Source organism: Crocodylus siamensis, chromosome 4 (assembly GCF_052110815.1).
Source record: "Crocodylus siamensis isolate JL-2025a chromosome 4, ASM5211081v1, whole genome shotgun sequence".
NCBI lineage: Eukaryota > Metazoa > Chordata > Crocodylia > Crocodylidae > Crocodylus > Crocodylus siamensis.
This window is the reverse complement of record NC_143398.1, coordinates 12,959,125-12,980,567: the sequence shown is the minus strand read 5'-3', so window position 1 is coordinate 12,980,567 and position 21,443 is coordinate 12,959,125. Positions and strand designations below refer to the sequence as shown.

General features: G+C 47.9%; 1 long non-coding RNA gene across 1 annotated transcript; it reads left to right on the top strand.

The window, feature by feature from the left end:
• Positions 1-1,045: 1,045 nt before the first annotated feature.
• On the top strand, positions 1,046-5,054 carry LOC149865492 (uncharacterized). Its single transcript, XR_016441709.1, has 3 exons — positions 1,046-1,469; positions 1,727-1,948; positions 4,025-5,054. It is a non-coding gene; the product is annotated as an uncharacterized LOC149865492 (long non-coding RNA).
• Positions 5,055-21,443: the final 16,389 nt, after the last annotated feature.

Below are 21,443 nucleotides of genomic sequence, written 5' to 3'. Positions count from 1 at the left end.
GAGAACTGGGAACGGATTCTGATTTTGTTGTCATTCTTATTTCTGAGCACTGGAGGCCACTGTACTCCAATTATTAATAACTGATTCTGCACTCCTTGTTAGGATGGCATGGCACTTTTTTCCAAACAGATGGAGGAACACTAGCCTCAGGCTACTTTCACTGAGAGCAACGAACAGGCAAAGAATTTCTGCTACAAGGGCCTGATCTCATAACACTCTTGCCTGGCCCTGGCAATAATCAATCGCCTTCGTGTTAACTACCATGCTGTTGTAAAATGGCAGCGTTGGACTGAACTTGGTGGAATCGTGCTGTGTGCTAGGTGAGAATCAGGCTGTGTTGTCTTTATTAGTTGGAGCAATAAGTCATACACTGTTTCAGTGACTTGATAAAGTATGACTTGAAAGTAATATGACTTCATAACACTGAGAACCCCATTTTTACTTTTTAGCCATCCACAGGACTAAATGAGAAAGGAGCATAATATCTATATGCTCCAATTCCTTCTGCAGTTTAGCAGCTTGTGCGGTTTTGGGGGGGGTTTAAGGTCTCTGGTCCAAGTGTTGGTCCAGCCTAACTGAGACTGATGAGACCCAAGATCATGTAGTCATGTGGTAAGAAACAGTTTATATTACCAGCATGCTTTGCTTCCTACATGTGGGGTTTTTCCCCACTCCTTTCGGGTCCAGGTTCCCTTTTTATTTAATACTTCAGTGAAGTCAGAACCCTGCATAGTATCACAAAAACGCTTGCTGTTCCAGCACGAGTAAAGACAAGCCTAGGTACTGATCTGCAAAGTATCAACCTGCTTTGCCTTTGACTGGTGCCAAAGTAGATGCCTTGCAGATGACTTTCTCATCTGCAAGGCATCTACTGACTCAGGGCTATCCAATTTCTGAGTGTCTGGGGGCCACATGGGCCATGGGCTGCAGGCCCCCCTCTGCTGCGAGGGCTGTGTGGCCTCCCTGGGCCGTGTGTGCTGTACAGGGTCTTCTGGCACGTGGGCTGTGTAGGCTCCCCTGGCTCTGGGGGCTGCCCCACCCCAGGGTTGGGGGCAGGAAGGAAGCTGGAAGAGGTACGATTCCCTGGGCCAGATTCATGAAGTTTATACCAGTGTAAAAGGCTTTGTTTAAAAGCAAAATCAGAGTCAGTGTTTCCAAGTGAATGTTTCCAAAAGTAAAGGACATGTTCAAAGAGTGCAGAGATGCTGGTACGTGGTTACAACAGGGATTGCATGAAAGTGTGTCAGTGGGGTGTTAACCTATCACTTCCCCGCAACTCTCAACTTAATGTTTGAAACTAGTACTGTGCTGACTCCTGATTTATTTTGTGCAGGTGATGTGCCCTCGCATTGCCTGAATGTGGATTGCTACTATATGGACATCAAGAGCAGTAGTCAAGAAAACTCTGAGAGAAATTTTAGAAATGACACGCACAATGTTGTGGTGAGAGGGAGGCTGTCAACCTGAAGGTAATCATGAATTGTTCTCTACAGCAGCAGGATTTTATATCTGTACCCTTATCACATGAACAAATCAAAGAAGAATTTGACTCTTATATAATTTTTTGCATGTTTCAGATTGTGGCCATTTATTAAAAATTTATAAGTAAGCGTTTCAGAGGTACTGATGTATCCATTCATATATCATGTTTTAACCTAGGTCCCACTGTGGGTATGAGCAGATACATATCTGAGAATAAAATGTTTGATTTTTTTTTTTTCCTTAGAGAACGGCGTTTTGTATGGTCAGTGGCAGGCCTGGTCTGGCTTTCTCTTAACAAACCTTCTGTTGGTCTCTGACAGTCCAGCATGTTAGTGACCCTTATGTATTGTGTGGACTCGCTGATCTACCTTGAGAGACTCTGGGGATAGCGCTTGTGAGATGATGCAGGATGCAGCAGTGTTGATTCCAGACTCCCGTCACTTCTCGTGGATCCAAGTCCTCTGTGGTGGGTTGATACTTTCGGAGTGGCCCCCAAACGACTGTTTACATCAGGGATCAGCAATGTTTTTGGGCAGAGTGCCAAAAACACCCACAATTGCAACTTGTAAGATGTTGGCATGCCAAAGGCAGGTGGCAGGGGAGCTATATAGCTTTGTTGTGACCGTATAGCCCCAGCCCCTTCCCCGCCATCCACCCAGAGGCACACGTGCCAAGCAAAATGTTTTTAAGTGCGCACTCTGGCACCCATGCTGGGGGTTGCCTACCCCTGGTTTACACGGCTGTTCCCAGCAGAAGATGCTGAACCCAAACTTGTGGAGGTTCAGACATCCTAGAAAAACACTTAATGGGGCACCTGAATCCCTTTATAAAAAACAGCCTTCTATAGTGACCTGTCAAGTGCAGCCTGCTTTGTCTTTGACTGCTGCATCTGTTTGCTTCTAGGTTGATCGTGCGGGTTGAGGTAAGAGCTCATTTTAATGAGAAGCATCTTCTGCTCGCCTCCTTACTTGCACAGCACTTCAGGTCTAAATTAGTTCAGTGCATTTCAATGTACTTCAAGTCTGCGTAATTGAATTTTAAGCTGTCTTTAAAAGGAGAATGCTTGCAACTTATTTTTCATCTTAGAGCGGTCACTAACACGCACTGCTCCCTTTGAAGGAACGCTGTACACGTGACGCCGTTACCATGTACACGTGACAAAAGTGTCACTTTGTTTGGCTTAATGGCATCACACTGTACATGTGCAAGAGTTTTGGGGGGTTGTAAATGAGTTGGCATTATTGCAAACTAAACTACATCCAGATGTAGTTTAGTGTGCAGCAGTGTATTGCAGCTATTAGTCAGGTCAGCCCCAGCCACGGGAATGGCGGGCAGGCTGTGCAGAAAGAAAGGATTGGGCCCCTTGCTGCTTCTTTCAGCAGGTGCCTGCTGAAGGCAGAATTGGTGAGGAACCCAATTCTTTTTTAGCAGAGCCTGCCTGCCTCTCCTGCGGCTGGGGGGTGAGCTGCTGGCGGGCCGAGCAGCCCCTGAGCTACAGGGGGCCCTGGACCTTTCCTGTGCAGTGACAGTGCCTCCCAGGGTCATCCAGGTGGGCTGCTAGCAGGTGGGGTGCCGCCCCAGCTCGGGGTTGGGGAAGAGTTGGATTGGGCCAGGTGCTGCCTCTAAGCTGTGGGTTGGGGCTGGGGGCAGCGTTGGGCTCTTCCCAGCGGGGCTTGGACTGGGCTGGGCTAAACTCGGGGCGGCTGGCGGCGGTGCTGGGAGGAGGGCTACGGGGGTGGAGCAGGGGGTTGCAGCCATCCCAAAAGGACTGGGGCCCCCACAGCTGAGGGGCCACTCAGCCTGCTGCCAGCTTGCTCCTGGCCACAGGCAGGATCTGCCAAAAAAAACCCAAAAAAAACCAAAACAAAAAAAAAAGGATTTGGGCCCCTTTCTGTAACAGTGTTGGAAAAATGAAACTCCAGCATTTCAATAAAAAGCCACCATTTTAATTTAGGAGGCATAATGCAACCCTAAGGACTAAACCCCAGTCACATATACAAGCACTCTCCCGTGCCCTATCCATGGCTCAGCTCTTGTGCCAACTTGCTTCTGCCTTTGCAGAGTAATTGTGAGCAGTGCAGACATGTTTCTTCATGGAAAGGAGCATTGTGTTAAATCTGGTCAACCTGTCTGCTTTTCAAATTGTGGAGGAAGAGCAGCAATTGAAGTGCATGAGGGAGGCATAGTATAACATGCACAAGAAAATGAGGAATGGTTTTTCTGTCAGATGGTTTGTTTCCCTTGTAAAGGAAGGGTGATGTCCCATGGGATTATTATTCTAAATGTGACAGCTTCTCGTGTTCAGTTCAGTTATTTCAGTGTAGTGTTCATGTATCTCTTCTATTCCTGTCTTTCTTGATTGCCTTTTTTGATTTGTGTAAATGAATAATGCCATAATATATTTTATGGAGCTTTTGGGAAAAGCAGCAAGTTTGTAAATCATCTTCAATATGTAGCTAAGGAGAGAGAAGTTTTAACTTTGGTATCTTCAGAAATAAATATTGTGCCCTGGTCTGTTTAATAATCTCTTCTTTCTTTATAGGCTAATTCTTAGGATGTCCTCACAATGGAAATGTCTTGTGAAAATAAAAAAGACTAATCTTTACAGCAGCTGCAGACCACCAGAGAGAGAGTAAGTCAACTGCCAAAGTATTGTCTTCAGATGCGTCTATCCTGATACAACCTGAGATGATAGTAACATAACTTTTTATGAGTAAAGCATTTCATATGATGCAACCCAAGAAGTGACCATTGTTTGGAGAAGAGAGAGATTAGCACAAGAATTGCAAAAGAAGTAAAGCAATGGCTAAAAAAGAAACAAGATTCATGTAAAGAGAGATTGCCAGACTGGCAAATGGGTAAGGAGCTCCTCAAAATTGGTGTTGATACTGGCCTTAATGAAAATGGTATATACTGTATTTACTTGCATACAACACACAACTGTTTCCCCAAAATTCAGCTTCTGTAAATTGTGGTGTGCATTATAAGCAAGGAAATATGGTAACCACAGTTTCTACCTCTGTGGAATGAGGAAGGAGAGAAATGAACATTATAGAGCTGAAGGTGCAGACTCCTTAGCTATGGAAACTTTCTCTTCTCCCCAGCAAAGCCTCCTGCTGCATAAGCAAGGAAAAATCTTTTCTTTTTTTCATCCTACCTTTCTAATGCAAGCTGTATATCTGATTCAGGAACATGTATATGAGAAAGTATGGTAGTGACATTGGCACAAGAAACGTGTGCTGATGGGCAGGGTGGAAAAAGGATGAAGAACCAGACAATTAACGTGTTTGAAACTGGTGTAGACTAAAGTTATTTGTCTTTATCTTTGCTTGCTTTTTTCTCCTTTCTTCAGAAATGGTAATTGCTCCTCTTTTAAACTGCTGTATATAGGGGATGGCTTAGTACTTGATGCCAGGACAGGAAAATGGATTCAAACATTGGCAGCATATAGATATTGATCATAAGTCTTGCATGGCATACTTGCTGTACTGTACTGAAATGCATTTGATTTTAAATCAGCTCTTTTTTGAAGAAGAAGAGAGATGTTTTTAAAATGTAGATTAAACTAGAGCAAAACCTAAGCATCACAGATGCATTCTTGCATCATTTCTATGAAATGGACACTTCTGCTGGGGACTGGTGCTACAGAAAATCTGTCTCTAAGACGGTATAAGTTGTGATAACCCGAGAGCAAGAATATGTTTCCTGGTAGGACTGTGTGAGGCAGCCAAACACATGCAGATTGGACAGGGAGCAGAAAGCAGAGCAGCAGATCAGGCAGGGGAAGGGGATCAGAGTGGTACTCAGAGAGGACATAAAGCTTAATTTGTGGCACACCTGCCAAAGCTTGGCCCCCATTGGACTAGACAAACTCCCTGTTCCCTGCATTTCCCTGGGCTAGCTCTGGGCAGTTTCTCACATGCCAGTTTTCATGGATCCTAGTCTGACGTTCTCAACAGTCCCCATGCGCTATGCAAGGAGCCTGGCTCGGTTCCTGAAAGCAGTGCATTGCTCGAGCCCCTTTTTGGATCTGGGCCCAATCAGTGCGTCACTGAACTGACCCAGCTGAGCTCATTTCGGTGAATAAGCATCTTCCTGTTGCCTTCTGTGAACTTTGGATAAGTGAACTTCTGGGTCCAATCTTTGTAGTGAGCTCTGACCTCAACACCTTGAAGTCAAGATTTGCTAGTAGACTTGGCTCTTTTCTGCCCTGTGTATGGAACCTGATTGACTCTAGAGGGAGCTCAAACCACGGTAAAGCTACAGCTAGATTTGCAGCCAAAAGCACTCTTAAATCAGTCATGTCAGAGGAAGAATGACTCTTGCAGTTGCCTAAAATGCCAACATTTAATTTCTGTTGTTGGAAATTCAACATGGTTGCCACATCCCAGCTCCAGCAACACCTGCACCCTCATGTCGGGAAAGCCTCGGTCAGGGATTGTGCATTTTTTTTAAGCCAGGCTGCTCCTGTGACTTTTATACAGCACATATCAGCATCTGGCTTCTTTGGGGCCATGTGTAGAGCAGCACAAATACAGCTTTGGACATTTCATGAAGCAACAGAGACATCTAGGGAGGAACGTTTCCACACTGTTCCCTAGAGGTTTCATAGTTTCATAGTTTCTGGGGTTGGAAGGGACCTGAGCAGATCATCGAGTCCGACCCTCTGACATGGCAGGAAAGAGTACTGGGGTCAAACGACCCCAGCAAGATGTGCATCCAGCCTCCTCTTAAAGACCCCCAGGGTAGGAGCCAGCACCACTTCTCTTGGAAGTTGGTTCCAGACCCTAGCCACCCTGACCATGAAGTCGCACCTCCTGATATCTAACTTAAACATACCCTCTGCCAGCTTGTGACCGTTATTTCTGGTCATTCCTGGCGGTGCTCAGGGGAACAGGGACTCCCCCAATGCCTGCTGGTCCCCCCTGACTAGTTTGTAACAGGCCACTTGATCCCCCCTCAGCCTTCTCTTGCGGAGGCTGAACAGGTTCAGGTCCCGTAGCCTCTCCTCGTAGGGCCTGCCCTGCTGCCCCCTGATCACGCGAGTGGCCTCCTCTGGACCCTCTCCATGTTGGCCACATCTCTCCTGAAGTGCGGTGCCCAGAACTGGACGCAGTACTCCAGCTGCGGCCTGACCAGTGCCGCATAGAGGGGGAGGATCACCTCCTTGGACCTGCTCGAGATGCACCTGTGGATGCATGACAAGGTGCGGTTGGCCTTCCTGACCGCGTCCCCACACTGCCGGCCCATGTTCATTATGGCATCAATGACGACTCCAGGATCCTTTTCTGCCTCTGTACCGACAAGAAGGGAGTTCTGCAGCCTGTAGGTATGGTGCCGGTGGTTCCTCCCCAGGTGCTTCACTTTGCACTTGTCAGTGTTGAATCCCATCCTGTTCTCATCCGCCCACCCTTGTAACCTGTCTAGGTCTGATTGTAGCCTATTGCTCCATTGTGTGTGGTTCCTGGGGTCATGTGATCCCAGCCAGGTGCCTGTCCAGTCTCCCTGAAGACCCCCAAGGATGCAGCGAGCACCACCTCCCTTGGGAGCCCATTCCAGATTCTGGCAACCCTGACCATGACGAACTTTCTCCTAATGTCCAGTCTAAACCTTCTGTCTAGTAGCTTATGGCCATTGTTCCTTGTCGTTCCAGGGGGTGCCCTGGTGAACAGCTCGTTGCCTATTTCATGTTGCTCTCCCCTTATGAATTTGTACGCCGCCACAAGGTCCCCTCTCAGCCTTCTCATGGAGAGTCTGAAGAGGTTAAGGGCCCTTAGCCGTTCCTCGTAGGGCCGTCCCTGCAGGCCTCTAATCAGGCGAGTGGCTCTTCTTTGGACCCTCTCCAGGTTGTCCGCATCCTGCTTGAACTGCAGCATCCAGAGCTGGACACAGTACTCCAGCTGCAGCCTGACCAGTGCCACGTAGAGTGCCACCAGGCAGGTGGGTTGGGGCTGTGGGCAGGTGGAGGACCGTGTCTGGGGCCAGGGTTTTGGGGCAGTGACAGTGCAGGGCCGTGGCCCGGGGCAGCCCTGTGACCTGCTCCCTGCACCCCCTGCCTCTGGAATCCATTGCAGGGCCAGGTGTGGAGCAGATTGCAGCTCGGCCCTGGCCCCGGCCCCAGCCTCGTACTGCCACCACCGTGTGATTCCCTGCCCCACCTGCCCATCCTGCTCTCAAACACTACTCCCCGCCTGCCCGTTGCCCCATCCCATCTGCCTGGCCACGTGTCCTGCAGGTCCCACCGCTGGCATTAAGTGTGTGGAAATGAACCAGGATGCTCAGGCAGCTGGCCTGGGTCTGGCAGCAGCCAGAAGGAGCCCCAACTGCTGGGAAGCAGGTCTGACGGATGTGCCACCCCTGCCCTGCTATGCAACCCAGAGGCGGTGGGAGCAGGCACATGTGCCACGGCCTGGGCTCCCCCCAAGCCTGGGCTGGCTGGGACCGAGGGGCCTGCCATGGGCCAGACAGAATCCTTCGGCAGGCCGGATCTGGTCTATGGGCGGTATTTTGCCTACACCTGGGTTAAGGCATTCCTTGCAAGGCCTCTGGTGATCGGAAACCTCTAAGAAGGCAACTCTTGTTCAAATTTACCCTTCTGAATGGAGCCTGGGCAGATGTTCCACTTACTGCTTTTTGCTTTGGGAACTATAAGTCACCCAAACAGCAACTGAGATGTCGTCATTCTCCGAGCACACGATGGTGCCGGTATGTTTGCCGGACACAGCCACAGACATGGAAATGAAGTGCTGGAGCGCAGCCAGCGGGTGCGCAGCACCACCTGTTTGGCAGCAGGTCTGCTTGATTAGCACCAGCTGGGAGAGCCTCCCTCTGTATGATTTGCATTCCAGCTGGAGCGTCCGCCCAGGCGCCCAGTCCTGGGCTCCCACCACCCAGGTCTTCACCCCTGCTGCCTCTGCCAGCAGGGTGAGCGTGCATGCTGGAGGGAGCCCCTTCCTCCCTGGTTCTCTCTCAAAGTGGCCACATCCCTGCAGTGCTTTGAGCAGACTAATTAGCACTGCTGAGTGACGGTGTCAATTATCCCAGCCCCTGTGCCACATGGATGCTGCTACATTGCTTCTGGTTTGGGAAGCAGCATGCCCGGAGCGTGGCATATTTGAGGACACTGCTGTGGTGCATGATAAGTTTACCGTGTAGACATGACCCGATTTGACTTCCCTAATGTCACACAGGAGGCCTGTGGCAGCACGGGGCACTGACCCTAGGAAGTCCCTGGTTAATCTTCTAACCACTGGACTCTCCTATGTCTCTGATCACCTTGATAACTGAAGAGCTGAGTAAGACACTGATACACCAGCCGTGCTGTTGTAGTTTCCTGTGCTAAACTGTTGTGAGACAACTACTTCAAACAACTTCTCATGCGTGCCCACGAGAATGAATGCTCCCTGAAGCCTGACAACATCATTTTTGCTGTCTCACTGTAGCTATAGAGCAACAAACTTCATACGCTGAGGTTTGCAGGCTAGCACGGTTCTGCTGCAATGCTAGGTCTATGGAGCGTGCTCTAGGAAAATACTGGTCGCCCCTCAGCGGACGTGCGGTGGGTTCTTGGTGGAGAACCTTTAGTTTCTCCCCTGTCTTGGCCACCACCTCCAGCCACCCCACCAGACCACCTGAGCAATGGTTGGAACATGTACTGGCCCTTCCCAATGTGAAAAGTTATTTTTAGCTGCTCCGATTGTCAAGCTTCAGCTGTTTTCACTCTTACGGCAGATTGAATTTCTTTGAAACATTACAAGTTCATCCTTGCAAAACTTTAGCACTGCTACACTTTGAAATAAGAAGTGGAAGCTTGGCATGGGAGCCCCCGGCTGTGCCTGGCACAGTCAGGACCGAGAGCCCTGCCAGGTGCTGGATTCTCATCCCGGCCACACACGGCCCCTGCAGCTGGGAGGCTTCTTGCCAATGCAGGGGGAGCGCAGGATCAGGCTCCCCCTACACTGGCAACAAGGCGCAATTGGATCAAAACTGTGATCACACAATTGTGCCTCCTGCCATGCACAAGCGGCATGGCAAGAGGCACAATTGTGCAGATCACCATTGGATCCAGTCGCCTTTACCTGTACGCATAGAGGGGGACTTGGGGAACTTTACTGCCAAATATTCTCCTGCACTGAGCATGCTGCAGTTTGGGGCTGCACAGGGCTTTCCTTGGGGTGCTCCCAGGAGACAAGGAGGTGCCAGGCACAGCAACAGAAAGCAGAGACTGTTTCTTCTGTGGTCTTTTTGTACCATCCCCTGCCCAAATGGATGGAGCTCCAGAGTCGGACCAGGTGATGAAATGGCAGAAGGGGCCCGTGAAACAAAGACGCAGGAAGCAGTTTAAGAGCAAGTAAAACAACATGGGGACCGTGAGCTGGTGAGCAGAGGTGGAAAACGCTTGAAACTGAGACAAAAAACCCAAGGTGGGGGACTCCTTTAAAAAAATAAATAAATAAAAAATCCCAGATTTAATTTGTTTTCTATTTTTCTTTAATTCCTGATCAGTTTTACTTAGTTGTCCTCAGTTTGTAGAAAAGAGCCCCCCTGCAGCACTAGGCAAGGATGTTCCTGGTGGGGACTGTCTTCTGTTAGCCTTTAGCAAATGCAAAAATGAGGTGTGATGCCCAGGCAGCCACCAGTTTCCAGTGCAGTGATGAATTTGTCTTTATTCTTCCGTGTGAGGTCCAAAATTAGTCCTGTGGTGCTGGGATGCAGTATCTTTTATCTTGTGCACTTTGTTAGTGTATTGGTCCATAGATATGCATTCAGGGCCCTGTGCTTTTTTTGAGTTATCCATAACTCTAAAATAGGTAATGAAGCGTGCCAGTCCCGTACCTCTGTAATCCACCCTATCCTGCCGAACAAATTGAAACCTATGATTTTAAAATTCCAATCCTGGGAACTGTCTCATCAGGGTTTAGTAGTGTCCACCAGATTGCTTTTGCTTCTAATGAATTCTCAGACTTGGTATTGACAAGTAAGCGTAACCCGAGTGTACCTGGTTGTGTACTCCCTTCTCCAGCGAAGAAGGATGCTAGCAGGGCAGGTGTGCTGTGTGTGAAAACTGATGGCAGCATGCAGTTTCCTCTTTCCCCTATAGAGAGCCAGGCCACCACACTCTATAACTTAACTATATACAAGTTTATTAATATTGCAATATAAATAAGAAAAAGATTAAAATAATATATATACATTGAATTATATTGATTGAGTTGTATTGAAATCTTTAATCTGGCATTATAAGGCTAAGTATTTGATTGTGTGTGTGTGTGTGTGTATATATATGTATGTATATGTGTATATATGTGTGTGCGTATATATATAGAGAGAGATTTATATTTAATATCAAAGTAGATTTAAATTTTGATAGAGTTTAAGGTTATAAAACACTTGTTGAAACTTAGGTTAGAATTTTATTATAATAGTTAACTGTATCCTGAGAGAGGTATAGGACTGTAGAAATATTGCCTATAATCCTTGCTATTATCAGTGTTTTGTGTGCTCCTCATACGGTTCCAGGGCCTCAGTCCTACTTGAACCATACTGTGCACCATCCATACGCTGAGATCCTGACCGCTTACCAGGGGTTGGGGACCTGAGCTGCCTTGTGCGGCTCCCAGGACCCCCAGTCCGTGCACCACGCCTCTGGCCACACGCTGGGGGTGCAGACCTGAGCTGCCTCAAACAGCTCCCAGGGTCTGACTCTGTGACCAGACTGTGCACCGCGGCATGGCTGTGGGCCACGCTGCTCCCCACTCCCATCCGGCGAGGAGGTCTTCGGGCTCTCCAGGGCTACTGCTGCACCCTGCTGGGCAGCTCTCCCCAGCTCCTCTGAGTCCCACTCTCTTCTTCGCCCCTCGACTCAGCATGTCTGGCGCACGCTGTTCCTTTATACTCTTCGGAGGCTCCGCCCCCACATTGCAAGAGGACCAATCGGAGTGAGGGGAAGTATAGTCCTCACCCAGGTCCAGCCTCTTTGTCTCGCCCCAAGCAGGGGCGGGGCAGCCTCTCCACCACCACCTGATTGGTGGGAATGTCCTACCAACGCCTTGAAGCCCTGTCGAGCCGGCAAGCCGGGCTGCTACTGGCATGCCAGCCACATAAGCGAGAGGAGGAGGAAATGATTCTCTTCACCTTCTGCATTGCAACAGTTCCTCACTGACGGAAAATTTGGGACAGAAATGCGTTCTGGAAGCAAGGACACAAATTTTTGTGTGCAACGGGGTTGGAAGATGACACTTCCTAATGCTGGAACATGGCCTGTGAAAGGTCGAGACTGTGCAAAGTGCAATAACATCAATCATTTTGCACGCATGCAGATGTCTCTCAAAGTATTGATTGAGACCAGTGTTCCTTATTGTGGTTGATTGATTCCCTGAGACTGATGAGTAGCAACTATTCTTAAAAACAAAACGTTTCTTTGGTCTGTGCAACGGCAGTTAGGGGAACTTCTTTTTCGGACACACAGTTACATGGCAGCGTTGTCATCATAAACAGGCACCGCCATTTAACCCAGTTGTGCCACAGATGGCAGTGGTATGAGAGCTGCTGATGCAAACGGTTTTGGCTATAGCAGTTGGGTACTGCTGTTCTTCAGTCAGAGAGTTAAAATTCACTCTTCTTGGATGCTCTTTGAAATATGTGCAAAAACATCAGGGAGAACTTCATCCCATGGCACAGGTAGGATTTGGTTGTTTGTGCTTTGCTGAAGACTGGGACCGAACCAGGCACTTTTTGTCATCCAGAGGCATGATATGAAGAAAACGCATCCATCGAATTTCCCCTGTTGTGAAATATCTGTGCTAGCTTTTGAGATTAGGTGAAACAAATGCTGTAGCAGTGACTGAGGCAGTGGGACATTGTCACTGCTCATGGGCCAGTAAGCTATTAATTGAAAAAACCCATCATCCAGGTCTGGTCGGCAGGCCCGTCGGTTCGTGACATGGTGAGTGGCAGGGGATACAGTCGCGTGGCTGCTGCCACCTCTGTTGCCCTGATCCTGGAGAGCGGTGCTGCCCATTTCCTGCTGACCCCTGTGCTCACTACCGAGTCCTGATCCTAACACGAACGCACTACTGTTGTAGTGGTGTTATAGCTGTGATCATCCAGGCGATATGCGAGAAGCAGGATTGTTTGGTAATACGTGGGTGAAACTAAGCCTCCGCTACGCTCAGTGAGCTCGCTTGCAAAACTGCCAAAGGACAGAAACACCCGAGTCTTTTCACAGAGCAGCTGCTCCAGCTCTGACCTTACTGTCCTCATCCTCAAGGGAAACGTAGACAAAACCTTCAGACGACAGGCAGCGAGCAATAATTCATAACTGTACCGGACACCGGAAACCAGAAATTTTGCACAGACAATAGCTTTACAGCTCGTTATTATTCACCTGTGCCTCCACTAACCTTTCCTTGCTCCACTGCTATCAATGACCCTTTTCCCTTTTGAATGACCTTGTTATTTTGCATAATTAAGTTGATCTATTTCTGCTGCTCTTTACTTGGTTTGTAGCTATTTCTGATCGTTCTCTTTGCTCCTCGGGTTTCCTGCCTTCATCTTTAAGTGGGCCATTTTCATTTCTGTAATAGAATTAAACAAAAATAATTCATCTACTTGGTGTTTAGCTGAAGCTGTAACTGCTGCTTCCGTGGGTCTGAGGAAGGGCATTTTGTGCCTAAAAGCTAATCTAACATCATTCCCAACTATACTTATGATAACACCACTGGAACTAGGGCTGTCTGAGGGGGCTTTGTGGCTAACAGCTCAGCTCAGCTCAGCCGCCTGTGGAAAATAAGGATGACCACGGAGAGGAAGGGAAGTTTAGGTTAGTCCCGGTAAGCAAATCAAATGCATTCAGATTTACAGCGTTCTATTTTTCTTTAAAATAGACATTTGGGACCCAGCTCGTACCTAATCGAGCCCCCTTTACATGTATTCATGGTCTAGGAACAAATTGGTGAGAACTGAGCAGGAAGCTAAAGTCAAACACGAATGGCAAAGTCATGACGAACACAGAAGTGAGGGACCCTGACTAGGAACAAGTACTGTGGCAAATGGCATTCTTCACCTGGCCTTTCTCCTTTTACAAGCTGAGCTTCTAGTACCATCATAACCTCCTGCAAATGAACAGAGAGGAAGAGTTCATTAAAGTTGGGGCACTGCTTAATTTTTTTTTTAATTACCTGAAATTGCAGTTATTTCTAATTATAGCTTTAACCTGATGTTCTTAAGGCCGTAGCCATTTTACCTACAGCAAATGAGAATAAAGAAATGGCTGCCTGAGAGAGCAAGCTATCAAACAGGGAGAAGGTAGGTGAAACCAAAGCAGCCAACTTTGGTTGAATGATCTGATTAACTGATCTTGGCTGTTGGAAGTGGGCAATGTCTGAAGCTTATAAAAGCGAGCCCCAGCCTATTGTTAAGGGGAGGATGGGCTTAGGCTCACCAAAACTCCTGGATCTCTGATATACTTGGTCTACAAGGTGCCATCCCGCCCTGCCTTCTGCCTGACTTCAGAGTAAAACAGCTACCCACCTCTGCTCGTAGAAAATACCGAGTCTGGGAGCGCTAAAGGCAGCCGAAACCCTGTCACCTTAGGCAGTTGGTCTTGCTGGAGTGGTAAGAGAATTAATGGGGAATGGATCTAAAAGGATTTGGGGGTAGATATAAGCTAGGCACTTTATACACCTGTTAAAATACCAGTTACGTTCGGTCTTCCCTCTTTCTGTTTGTGGCCTGGCTATCTTGGCCCTCAGGCAAAAGATTGATGATAAGTCTGTTCATCTCTGTGGGAGCATGCATCCAATCCATCAGTGACCCCATGTCAGCTTGTGGAGGAGTATTCCCAGCAAAAGTGGACTTGACACCAAGTGCAGACCTGGCTGTCTCCTCTCTCCATAGGAACTTCAGCACAAAGGCAGTTCGGGGCCAGACTGGGGTCGTGGGAAGAGGCATGGCTATGGGCTGCCCCTCTCTGCCCTCGTTTCCCATGGCTGCAGCACCCGTGAGATCTGGCTGTGTCTCAGGTGCTGGGGGAGGGTTGAGTAGGGATAAGCTACAGCAGCTTTAGGCGACTGATCTGGTGGGGGGGTTGATTCAGTCCATCATGTCTGAAGCACTGAGGCAACAAGAGAATGAATTCTCCCTTAAGATGTTAGTGCAGTCACCGGCCTTCGCCAGCTGTGTCGTCCTGGGTGTGCAAGACTGACCGACTACTTTGATCCCTACTTGGAAAGTGATGCCAATGGCCTGGTCCTAGGAGTTTCCACAGGGCCAAGCCCTAGTGGCCACTGTCAAGTGGCTCAGGATCCTTTACAGTTGGTAACACACCTCTCCATTACTCCTAGCAGGACGCATGTCTGCCCAGGGGCCACCTCCCTGGAAGTGGCTGCTTGCTTTAAAAACTGACTATAAGACTCCCCCCAAAGGAAAGATCCTGCTTTTCCTTCTCCAAGCAAATCTGCGCTCTCGGCTATCAGAAAGTGTGTCAAACGGCTAGGTCAAAAGGTACTCGTCACCGGGTGATGACGTCTTCCAGAGAATACTTAAAGGAACAGGGTGGCCAGGCTGTATTTCCCTGTAAGCAGTGCTAAGGGGGGCAAAAAATAGCATCCTAATAATCTAAGGGTGGTTCGGTGATGAGAGAATCCGTAGGGATTTATTCTCTCTCCCAATACAAGAATTAGGGGTCATAAAATGAAATGACCAGGTAGCAAGGTTAAAACTTGCAACAAGAACTTTTTTCGTGCAGTGTGCAACTCGTTGCCATCACGTGTTGTGGACGCTGAGAGTTTCACCAGGTTCTCCAAAAAGAGGGATTGGACGACAGCTTGGAGGAAAAGGGCATCGGTAGCTGTCGAGCATGGGAGTTAGGGGTACACCCTCTGAATCAAAGCTTCCTTAATCTTGAATGCTGGAGGCTGCAAGTGTGAGGGGACCAGGGGAAAAAACCCTGGCCATACGCAGTTCCCTCCCTTTCAGCCTCCTCTCGGCTATTGTGTGACCGGATCCTGGGCAAGATCCACCTCTGGTCTGACCCAGTACTGGCTTCCTTCGCTTTATGTGGGTTCTGGATGTGCAAATTCACTTTTATGCAATGACCATTAATACCAAAAATTCGTTATGTGTGTAATTCACCCTTGGTGATGGGTGTGGTGGAAGCCCACAATCAGCTGCTTTGTGTGGTGCATTGTGGGAGTGCCGCACGCCAAGACACAGTCCCCTGTGTGGATCTGTGCTCCTTGCTCGTTGTCTGCAGGTCGTGTTTCTGTAGTTGCCGTCCCCAGTATGATCCTGTCCTGCGCTTGTGTGCACTGTCTGCTGTTGCGAGTACCAAAATTATCTTGTAAAGTGGGAGAAATGGGTCTGGGGGTCAGGACAGTCGAGGTCTTGGAACGTATCCCTATTCGTTATATTGTAAAGTGGGTCCCCTTTATGCGAATTCGAGTTGTGCGCTCTTTTCCAGGAATGCATGCACAGCATAAAGCGAGGGAAATCTGTAAATAGACGTTCGTATATTCATCTGAATATTTGGACCTACCTTCCAGGTGGGTGGTGTGGCTGATAACACGCAGCTTTTAGAAACTGTTCCAGGTTGTATCCTTCAGCTCCCCATGGAGGCAATCTGCACTTGTCTAATGACAAGCTGTTGGCCGCAGAAGAGAACGGCGTGATCCAAGACCAGCCATTACATGCATTTACAACTACTGATCTGTGGCGAAAACACTAATCTACAGAGTCACTTTAATGAGAAGCTATTTATGTAGTAAAGCTTCAATATTCTTCATCTCAATATGTCTCTCCATAGTTTCTCTAAAATGAGCTTTCACAGCTGGGAAATATGTAATCTCTGTGCTTTCCATTCCCTGCTTACTGTCTGTCAAACGCCATAGTCCAGTGAGTATACTTGTTCAGCGCAGGAGGTACTGACTACCGAATAGAAAACATTTGCCACGAGCCCAGATCCTAGTTCAGCGCGTCCCAGCCCGGGTACCGGGGCACTCTAAGGTGCCACCAGATGTTTTGAAGGATGCTACCAGCTGTGTGGAAATAAGTGAGGTGTTAGCAGTTAGGCACAGGCTCAGCCTTGTCCCTGCCTGAAAGAGCCCCCGGCCCCACTGCCCGGCCCCTCTGCAAGGAGGTAAGTACAGTAATCTATACACTAGTTTTTGAAATGGGTGCCACTCGATTCACAAAAGTTACGGAGGGGTGCCCCGAGTCCACTGAGGGCTGTCTTGAGTCCCAAAAGGTTGAGACCCGCTGCTCTAGACGATGGTAACCGTCACAGGTCCACAGGCAGAAATACTCCGGGGGATTTTCGGGCTTCCCTGAAGGTAAGTGCAGGGGGGAGGCAGTGACCATTAGGGGTGGCTGTCAAGGAGGCTTCCTGGGAGGAAAGGGGGAATGGAGGTCCCTAGTTGAGGATGCTGGCTATAGCGGGGGGGAGGTTGGCCCCGGGAAATTGTCACAGGAATTATGAGGGCTGGATATAGGCAATGGATTTTGTCAGTTTTGTTTACCATACTCTGTTGGCAAAGCATTGGATCACTCTTTTCTTCTTTATACCTTCTTCCCTCTTTTGTTCTTCTCTGTAAAAAAAAAAAAAAAAAAAAAAAAAAGCATTTTGTTTTTCCATTACTTTATCTACGTTCTTGTGGTAATGAATAACCTGGGCATACGCATTCTCGTTCTTCTGGGCAAATGAATAACCTGGGCACGCACATTCAGGACAGTGGGGGACCAGTCAGCTTACACACACCCCAGGGGGGTCTCTGGGAGCACCGGGACACCCCAGGGTCTTGTCACAGCAACACTGAAGTAGCAAAAGACTAGGCGTGTACAAGAACTAGCAACCCAAAGTCATCCAAACAGTGTAGAAAGACCATCAAATAGTTGTGAAATGCAAGAGGTTTCTAGTAGCAGTCAGGTTGAGGCTTATTCATCCCAGGACCGTGAAACTGCGCGGGCCACGAGAGTCATGCATCTCCCTCCTCCACGCTGAGGTCAACCAGAGGAAGCCTTTTATCAGCATCAGAGTCCATGGTACAACATATTATTAATAGCACCCGAGAAACAAACAAGCCTAGTCTAAAGGATCCTTCATCAGATGAATTGTACTCAGGAGGTTGAACACTACATTACAGAAGACTTGTGTCTCTCTCCAAGCTTCGCTGCATTCCCTTCGGTTTGGCCAAACGCTCTGTACAGTTTGCCAGCAGGACCAGTGAGCACAAACGTTCAAAAGAGCGCGCAACCTTAATGCTGTTCCTTAGCAGGTGGTGTCAAATCAGAAAACTCATCTATTTTTCAAATAATAAAATGTTGCACCATTTTCCCCAGTCAAAGCCAGTATGAACCAGGGGAATTCTTTAGGGGTTTTCTTTTAACAGAGCTGGTTGGCTGCCGGCTCCCCAGTTCAGAGGTCCCAAAGGTGGAGCAGGGAAGAGGATATGAGTTCACTCTGAAGCAACTGTCCTTTTTTTGTCTGTTAAGAGCTGCTTCTTTACACTTAAGCACAGTGTGAAATGAAAGCCTCTGTGCAGGCTCTTGCCACAGTGCCAAGTGTGTCCCTGAGGGGTGGCCAGGTCTGACTCGGTGACGCGCCTTCCAGTGCTGTGTGCGAGCCCATTGCAGTTACAGGTAGGGAACATCTATTTAGCACCTTCTACGCACAGGAAGTGTCTGGTTAGCCGCATGCTTGATTTTCTAATTTCAGCTTGGCCCCTGCCAGGAGTCAGACTACGGGACAAAAGAGGTGGTACATGTCCACACTCTGCCCGCAAGCCAAGCTAACTTGAGATGTCAAAATAACCACAGTTCCCCACAGGCCATGTGGCTTTGCAGAATAAGAGCACTTTCACTGAGCAGGACTCCTTCAGGCTTGGCTTTTTTTCAGGGGAGCTGATATACACCCTTAAATTGACTAAATTAATGCGACTGACCACAGTACCCATTATCCTGGGAAAGCAGCCGTTTTGCTCTTCCTTTTGAAATGTTTGCAACCCTCCCGGGAGCGAGGAAACACCTGAAAATGTGACTCCGGTGTAACAGCTCTACTCTGTGGGGAGCTTCCTGCAGCTGCAGCAGGAGGAATAGCCTCTTGTGCAGCTGCTAAATTTTGTGCAGAGACATTGGCTAACTTTTATATGACTCTGTATAGCGAACATGCTTTTTGTCTAGCAAATGGAAAGTAAAGGAGAGGTCTGCTTTGCTTCTAAAAGAAAGGACGTCAGTCCCTGCCTTCTGGAACAGGTTCTGTGCTGCAAATCCTGGCTGGAGAGATGTGGCTCTTGGCAGCCCCGGGTAATGCCCTGAGTCAGGACGAGATGCAAGACACCTCTGTTTTCAGCATTTCCCCCCGGCTAGCTGTTCGCGCTCTGTGCTGTTCTCAGATACCGCTCTGGCTGGTTGAGCGCCCTTTCTGAGCTGCTCACGTCTCTCCACGAGAAGGAACCTGCTAGGTAGATGGCACGGGGGAGTGGGTGCATTTATTGTAATGGGAACGCAGGTTTCTTAATGCAGTTTAAGATGTGTGATGGAAAGTTTTTGATAGAGGATGTCGATATATAACTCTCCCTCTATACATTGAAAAACCCCTACTAGGTAGATGCTTAATTCTGGGCTTTGGACTCCAGCCTGTGAACAGATGGCTGGCTACCAGTTTGTCATTGCCATGCTTACTAATATGGCACCCGAGCCTATTTTTAATACTAGTCTTGAAGTTTTTGGCCAAGGAGACTGAAGACGCGTGGTGACATTACCCCCTAACTGACTCCAAACTTCTCGCAGCTCAGGCTTCACTAGAGGAGGTGGAAATCCTCCCGCACTGGATAAGTGTGGCTTTAGGGCAGGGGTGGGCAATTATTTTGGGTGGAGGGCCGCTTACTGAGTTTTGGCAAGCCATCGAGGGCCTCATGACAGGCAGCCAGGGACAGATAAATATTAATTTTCTAAATTTTTTTCTAAATTTTTTAGGGGCCCCATGGGCTGGATAGTATGGTCTGGCGGGCTGCATGCCCACCTCTGCTTTAGGGAACACTTCTGTATGCTTAACATTATGTTCTGGCAGCTGTTGCTGGGATTTACTAGCTCTGTGGCAGTCCAGGTGGAGCCCAGGTGAACTTCAGGTTGGAGCGGGAAGTAGTGCAAATCCTGATGGTGTGGTGACACATGGTATACAAGCAGCTGGGTTTTAGTTGGGGAATCATTCATCTCATTAACACTCTCTGAGAGTTTTACTGTTCATGACTCAATTTTGACCTGGCTTAATGGTCAAGACTAATGCATTCTAAGATTCATACACTTCTTTATGATCATCTAGTCTGACCTCTTAAATAACTGGCCGCCTAAAAATTAATCAAGCCTGCATTTGGCAGCTGAACTGCAACACGGGCTGTTGCTAAAGAGTGCCCATCTTCATCAAATAGGCATGAGACTTGCTTGTAAAAACATTCACGGAAATTGGAACAGAAAAATCAATACAGAAGCTATACAAACTGTAGCAAATGCAGTTCAGAATTTGCAGAATTTCTAGCAAAATAGTATCCCTTTCATTCATCCTTGCTTAATTTGATAAATGTTTTCACAAACAGTTTATGACTTGGATTTATATATTCTCTGCTCTGTTTGTACCACAACCATTGCAACCTGCTGTTAATGTGAGGCAGTCAGAAAATGTTCTTTCCCAAGCTATTTGACATGCAAAACACAGATGCATAGAATAAAAATTATCTCCCTTTTAATTAGCACATTAATATCAGCACTTTAAAGAAATTTGGTCTAAACATGGCCAACACCTGGTTTTTATAAATGCTGTGAGCAGAGCTGCAGCAGTCATCTGTGTATTCACTTGAGGCGGAGAGTAGATGCGGGAGTGTATATGGCCTTCTTTTCTAAGTTTCAGTTGATTGGTATTTTTAAACTGGAATTAAATAGTGATTCTCGTCCCAGTACATCTGCCGATTACGAGAATCGGGAGGTGTATGGCCCAGCATTGCCAGGCCCACCGCTATCTCCGTGCAAGGAGCTGGAACTGAGGGAAGAGTCTTCCAAAAGGCAAGCGCGACCCCTGGGACGAAGCCAGGACTTCACTAGCATGGTGTGGCACTGATAGGCAACATTTTAAAATATAGTTGGAAACTTCCCTCTGTCAAGTTCTTTTGCAGGAAGAGCCTGAAAATGACTGCCCATAACGGGGCAGAGAAAAGCTAAGGCCCACTCTAAGAAGCAGGGTTTGCCTCTTGCGCCGGGTGCTGACGGGTTCTGACTAGTGCCGAGACTACGGCTACTTGGGGAACCAGAAAATGCAGCTGAAAACTGGAAAATCCTTCTAGGTGTGACCCAAAATGGATTCTTCTTTAACTTTTCTCAGCAAAATAAAAACCCAACTATTTCTTTTTAGACTAAATGGAAGACCTAGTTTTCAAATACAGTCATGCCTAAATGTAACATTTCACCTTTTCCAAAATGATTTTGGGCAAAGAAAAATAATTCTTCATCTGAAAAACGTCACCCACCTCTAGCTCTGACTCTGGGTTGCAAGCACAGTGAAGTTATTATTTTAACAGAGGGGCTGAATTTTCCACAATGAAAAAAGGACCGGATTGGACCAAATGGCAGGTATTTTCTTGAACATACTTCCTTGATGAGATCATTAAGGCCTCCTCCTAGCACACACCCTCAAACTACTCTGTGTAGGTCGGACAGCGTGGGCATGTCCAAAAGTTTCTGCTGGCACTGCGGTTTGATCATTTCCTCCCATGGATGTGGTTGTGGTTATGGGAAGGGGCTTCTGTTTTTATAAAGCAAATACATTTCCCACTCTGTCTCCTCTTCTTCTTGGGTATATTTCTTCTCCTGTGAAAAAATACTTCTGCTACATGGTTTTATAGAGGCTCGTGTTAAAATATTAGTAACTCATCCCTGACAGTGAATCATTGTCTTGGGAGCAAATCAGACCCTGGGCT